Raw genomic sequence first — 6,473 nt, 5'->3', positions numbered from 1 at the left:
AAAAAAAAAAAAAAAAGATCCCAATTATCTCTGCTTTTTTGCATTTCATTTTCTACTAGGGGAAACATTCTGTAAACAACCAACATGGAAAGGAACTAAAATATATAGTGTATTACAAAATAAGAGTTACAAGGGAAAGATAAATAGAGCAGAGCAAAGAGGATCAGAATAGTATGGGGTGCTTATTTGAGCAAATACTTCACTGTGAGGGAATTAGTCATGCAGCTATATTATAGAAAAGTATTCCTGGCAATGGAAACAGCTGAGCAAACACCTAAAGTGGAAGCAAGCCTGGTATATTTAAGGATCTGGAAGGTAGCCAATGCGGCTGTAGTGGAGTGAACAAGAGGGTGAGGCAATGAGGTCAGAGAGGTGATGCCAAAGTCCTGTTGGACTTTATAGACCACTCTGAAGACTGTATTTTTCTCTGAGTTTGATAAGAGATACAGAAGGGTTGTGAGCAGAAGAGTTACATGAGATTTTAGCAGGATCTTCTATGAACACTGTGAGGAGAAGACTGTCTTGGCCAAGAAACAAGCGGGCAGCCCAGGGCGAGAGGATTTTATTCATGGTCCACATAAACAACGATAGTAGCTAGAATAAGAGTGATAACTGTAGAATTGGTAAGAAGTGGTCAAATTGGAAATATATTTTTTAAATATTTTTTAGTTGTAGATGGACACAATATCTTTATTTTATTTATTTATTTTTATGTAGTGCTGAGGATCAAACCTAGTGCCTCACAAGTACTAGGCAAGTCCTCTACCACTGAGCCACAACCCCAGCCCTGGAAATATATTTTGAAGATAGAACCAAAATATTTTCTTGGCAGATTGGTTGGATGGTGGATATAAAAAGAAAGGAGTCAAGGAGAAATAAATAAATAAATGCAAATGAAATATTAAACTGTGGTTAAATTGGTGTAAGATTATAGACTTTTATTTTGTTTTTCATTTCCTTATGTATTTTCCAATTTTCTAGGCTAAGTATAAATTGTTTCTATAATTAGAAGAGAGTAAAGGTATTTTTAAAGTATAATATTAAATCAATTTTTCAAATATAGAATTGGCATATTTTAAAGAGTATAGTTGTTAGTGTTGATGATGATAGTAAATCTAGCATTCACACAAAACTGCAGTACTATAAATCAGTACAGCCATTCTGAAGTGAAATATATATGCAGAATTTTAGAAATGTTCATATAATTGCATATCAAGAATTCTACTTTAAGGAATTAGCTGCAAGAAAAATCAGAGACTTACTTTCATATTTAGGAACATAAACATTGATTTTTCATATGCAATAGTGAAAATTGGAAAACATCTGTACATCCAAAATGTGGGATTCTTTTATAATGAAATTGTAAAATGAGGATCCATAATTGGAATACTTTAATACTTTTCTGCTGTGACACAAAACAAAAAAAAATATTTTTTGCTACTAGGGATTGAACCAAGGGGCACTTAACAACTGAGCCACATCCTCAGCACTTTTTATTATTATTTTGAGATAGGGTCTCACTAAGTTGCCGAGGCTGGCTTTGAACATGCAATCCTCCTGCCTCAGCCTCTTGGGTCGCTGGGATTACAGGCATGTGCCACATTGCCTGGCCAAAATAAAATAATCTTTTCATGATATTAGGAGAGGGTGAGGGAAAAAAATCAACATTTAAGGAATGAAATGAGACACCTTAGAGTCAAGCCAAGAGAGCAACTGTGGATGTAGAAAGGAAAAAGACAGTCACTCAACCAACACACAGCAAAATGCGTCTATGGCTAGGTCCATACATAAAGCACTTCATAGGGTAAGGTGCACGTATGGAGAGCCAGTTGGTGGTCACAGAAGTGTCACCCTCAAATCTTTGTTCTTCCTTTTCTTGACCCCAGGGATGAAGAGATGCACAGGAGGTGTTTGGTGTAGCACTTCGTCCAGACAGAAGCTCTCATAGAGGTCTCTTTAAGATATACAGCTGACTTTTAAACTAACCACCTTGTGGCAAGTCCTGTGATTACCATGTTTCAGGTTGTGGACATTGTGCAACTGTCCAGCCTCAGAAGGCTGATCCATGTCAATTGGACTCACATAATACTAACATATAAAACAGAAGCTAATTATTTTACATATGCTCATTTTGAGTGACTGGTGCTGATTTGTATGCACTTTGTTTTCTTTTTTATGTTTAATATTTTCAAAAAAATTTAGATGTCAGCAGACCTTTATTTTACTCATTAATTTATATGTGGTTCTGAGAATCAAACCCAGTGCCCCACACATGCTAGGTAAGCACTCTACCACTGAACCACATCTCCAGCTCCATATTTAATACTGTTTAGATGATAATTTTATTTCTTAATTTATCATATATATGACCCAGATTTTCAGAAATTCATGCATGCACATAGCAAAAAGTACTTCTTTGAAAAAAAAATGTTACCTTGAATATTTATAGGAAGCAACAGGCATTAACTAAATTAATGCATAGATATTTTTATCTTAAGGTCACTATTTGATTTCTTTCCCAGATTGAAATCAAGTGAAAGTTGTTACCATCTCTTTACTATTTGTTGGCCAATCTTCAGATGCACCTTTTTTTTCTAATAAAGGAAAATAGCTACAGGCAGCTTGAAGGCCTCAGTATCAGGGTGAGGGGTGTGGATTGCTCATCACTGTGGCTGGAATTCTTGTGTTCTGATTCTCCATATACACAGTCTCACAGGGAATTTCTGGTTACGAATGCCAGTGTTACTCTCAGCAGCCAGACCACTGAGATCTCATAGGTAGACTGCCTCAAAGGGACACATTGTTTAGCTGGTTGGATGCCCCCTTACAGATTCCATGCTGGCCATTTCCTTTTGTTTTGGGAGGATATAGCAGGGATTGAACTCAGGGCACTCAACCACTGAGCCATATCCCCAGCCCTATTTTTTTTTTCTTTGCATTTTATTTAAAGACAGGGTCTTATTGAGTTGCCTAGCACCTCACTTTTTCTGATTCTGGCTTTGAAATCACGATCCTCCTGCCTCAGTCTCCCAAGCTGCTGAGATTTCAGGTGTGTACCACCATGCTTGCCCAACCATTCCCTTTTGCCTGCACAGTCCTTTTTAAAATGGGATATAAAGTCACCTATTTGGTATTCATTTCAGTAGAGCCCGTCTTTCTCCACATGACAGTCTGGCCAGTTGGTGGACTGTCTTTTTCCTTTCCACATCCACAGTTGCTCTCTTGGCTTGACTCTAAGGTGTCTCATTTCATTCCTTAAATGTTGATTTTTTCCCTCACCCTCTCCGAATATCATGAAAAGATTATTTTAATTTATTTTATTTTGGCCAGGCAATGTGGCACATGCCTGTAATCCCAGCGACCCAAGAGGCTGAGGCAGGAGGATTGCAAGTTCAAAGAGGGAAGAGGCAGGAGGATTGCAAGTTCAAAGAGGCAAGAGGGAAGGGCACAGCTGTACCTCACAGCAGGATCAGTGCAGCCCTGGAAGGTGGATGGGAGGCTCCCCATTTTACAGACCAGGGAAGCTGAGGCACAGGGTGCATGGGCCACACAAGGTCACAAAGCCAGTAAATAGAAATGCAAAATCTGGGTATGGGTCTTCCTGAATGCAAAGCCTCTGTTCTGCTTATGCTGGCCTGGGGACCAAGGCAAGCTTCCCTCCTCCATTTGAGAAACAGACCACCCCCACCCCTACATCTGCCCCCAAACAAGCAAGGGCTGCATTCCAGGAGGCCTAAGCTCAGGCTCTGCATTCAAGACCCAGAACCATGCCTGCTCTATGTGGTAGGACTCGATCCTACACTGGGCCCTCTCTCTGCTCCCACTCTCAAGACTCTTTCCTAGGAGTGACAGCATCACCCTGCCCCCCAACGTTTTCCCGGAACACACAAGTCAGGCACTTGTGTGTCTGTGCCATGGCAAGCCCTGCTTCAGAGTCAATGGCCTCCTGCTGCCTTCCAGGCCTGAAGCCTGAGGCAGCTGTGGTCTTGCAGAAAGAAGCTGGGCTGGGCTTCAGAATTCCAGAGATGGAGTGCCTGGCTTCTCTGTCCCTGGCAGCTGAACCCCTTTGGGTCACTTGACTTCTGAGCCTGCTTTCTCAGTATGCAGAGTGGGAAGCACAGAAAATGGGGTCCTGCTCAAGGACACACAGGCTACTCTGCTTCCAGGATGGCTGAAGACGCTCAAAAAGCCAGAAAACGTAGACACATGTGAGATGACTCAAACCAAACTGATACTTTGCCAGAATCCAAGGCAGATCTTTGTACACTTCCCATTTGTTCTGGCATCAGCTCCTGCCAGGAGCCTGCATACGAAAGGAAGCTAATGCTAGGAAGGACTGCAGCATTTGGTCCCCAAGGGCCAACATCAATTCTGCCTGGCTGGATGACTTTCCTCATCTGTTGCATAGCAACCTCCCCTGTCAGCTGCCTGTTTTTCCTCAGCACTTCCTCTGTAAAGTGTCTGCAGTGAGACGTGATCAGACTCAGGAAAGGAGATCTGAAACACCATTTTATACGTTTCCTGCTCTCAATTCTTTATCTCCAGTCCTGATTTAACCTGTAACTTTTAGACCAAATCCAATTGCCTACCTCCATTCTGCAATTGGATATCTCGGTACTCTGAAAATCAACATGTCTGAAACTGACATTTTATAGTATATCTTTCTCACAAACATCATATTTTATAGTATATCTTTCTCACAAACATCATATTTTGCTTCACATGACTTCTCCAACTCAGCAAATACCACCCAAATGCACTCATGTTGCTAATCACCACTCCTTTTCCTTAATTCCCTTTCCCTATTTGAACCACCATCAAATCCTAAATTGTCTACCTCAATTTTATACCATTATCTCTCCCTTTCTGCCATCCTGGTTTAGGCCACTATTGTCTCTATCTTGGCTTATTGAGTCTTTTAAATGGCCTCTGTGCTTCAAATCTTTTTTTTCTACTACAATCAGTTCTCCACAGGGTAACTAAAGTAATCCTCTTAAGATGCAAATCAAATCCTGTCACTTTGCCTCTTGAGTGTCCCATTCCCTTCCCATTACAATTAGAGTCTTCACTCTGGCAAAGCTGTGGCTTGAGCAGGGCTCTAACTTCCTTCTGTTTTCCTCATCTCCGTCCCTCACTGTCATTTCATTCAGTAAGAATATCAGTGTTCTTCAGTAAGAACCCATACATTTCATGTGGTGATGCAATTTTGTGAATATAAGCACCTCCAGAAATGGTGATATTTTTATTGACCTGTGACTTGCAATTCTGAATAAAATTCCTGTGCTTACTATGAAAGTATAACTTTGTTGCAGGTCATCTAGCACTTCGGTCTCATTCCTCACAGAGAACCTCATTCTATCTCCCCTTCACTACATGCAGATATTCTGGAAACACTTTTATTCTATTCCTTCCCTAATCTGGCTTCTCACTATCTGCATCTGTAGCCTCAGTCCATGCCATCTCTTCCCCTTCTCCAGTTAATTAGAACATCCTTCATTCTCACTTCAGAATGTCTGTATTCCCATTTGCTTGGTCAGTAACTCACCTCTCCCTGTTCCTCACCTAGCTAACTCCTACGCATCCTACAGAAATGAGCTTAGTCATTTTCTCTTACTGATCTTCCCTGCCTATCTGACCTGTCTGTGTAAAATATGGGTTTGTTACAGCAAGTATGACCACAAATCCCAGTTTGCCTTAGACAGTATTAGTTTGTGTTTACTGATTAGCCAAATTATCAATTTGGTATCCTCATTTACTCTCAAAGGTGTCATAATCTTGTTGCTAAATTATGTGATGAACTCTAAGAAGAGGTTCGATATACCCCAAGAAAGGGTATGGATAAGACAGAAGACAAGAGGAAAGAGAATGATGGGAGAATGGAATAAAAGCTCAAGAGAAGGAAGAGTGAAAAAAATCAGGAAGAGAAGAGATTATGAAGTACAATAAAAATTGAGAAGGTGAAATGGGCAACTAAGAACACAGACAAAATAAATGGGCAAATTGAGGAACAAGCAGAACAGTAACAGGAAGTGTAATAATAGCTGAGATAGTCATATCTCCACTACAAGTGGTTATATTAAGGATTCTCAACTCATTGGAATACAAACATGAAATTATTCTATTTTTTTTCCAGTAGGCGCTCTCCATCTAGTGAAGTTGAAAATATTCCTTTCACATTTGTGTGGTTTGGCCAAATTCCATAACTTGCTGGTAAAATTGTTACTAGAATGATCTCATATTGATATTTATGAGTCAGTCTCACTAATTTTACAATTTTATTTTTGAACACACTGTGAATCTCAGATCTCCTTGCCTAGCTCAGGTCATTCTAGAACAGACTGTGACTTCAATCTCATAACTTGTAGGAGGAGGTGAAGAAGTCAGAGATTGCACATTCTCTCCCCTTTATTGTCCCTTTTAGCCACTTGCTTTCTCCTGCATATGTCATGGGATATAGAAAAAGGGAGAGAAAA

Source organism: Marmota marmota, unplaced genomic scaffold, assembly GCF_001458135.2.
Source record: "Marmota marmota marmota unplaced genomic scaffold, marMar, whole genome shotgun sequence".
NCBI classification, from domain to species: Eukaryota; Metazoa; Chordata; class Mammalia; order Rodentia; family Sciuridae; genus Marmota; species Marmota marmota.
The sequence above is the reverse complement of the archived record's forward strand: the minus strand, read 5'-3'. Positions refer to the sequence as shown.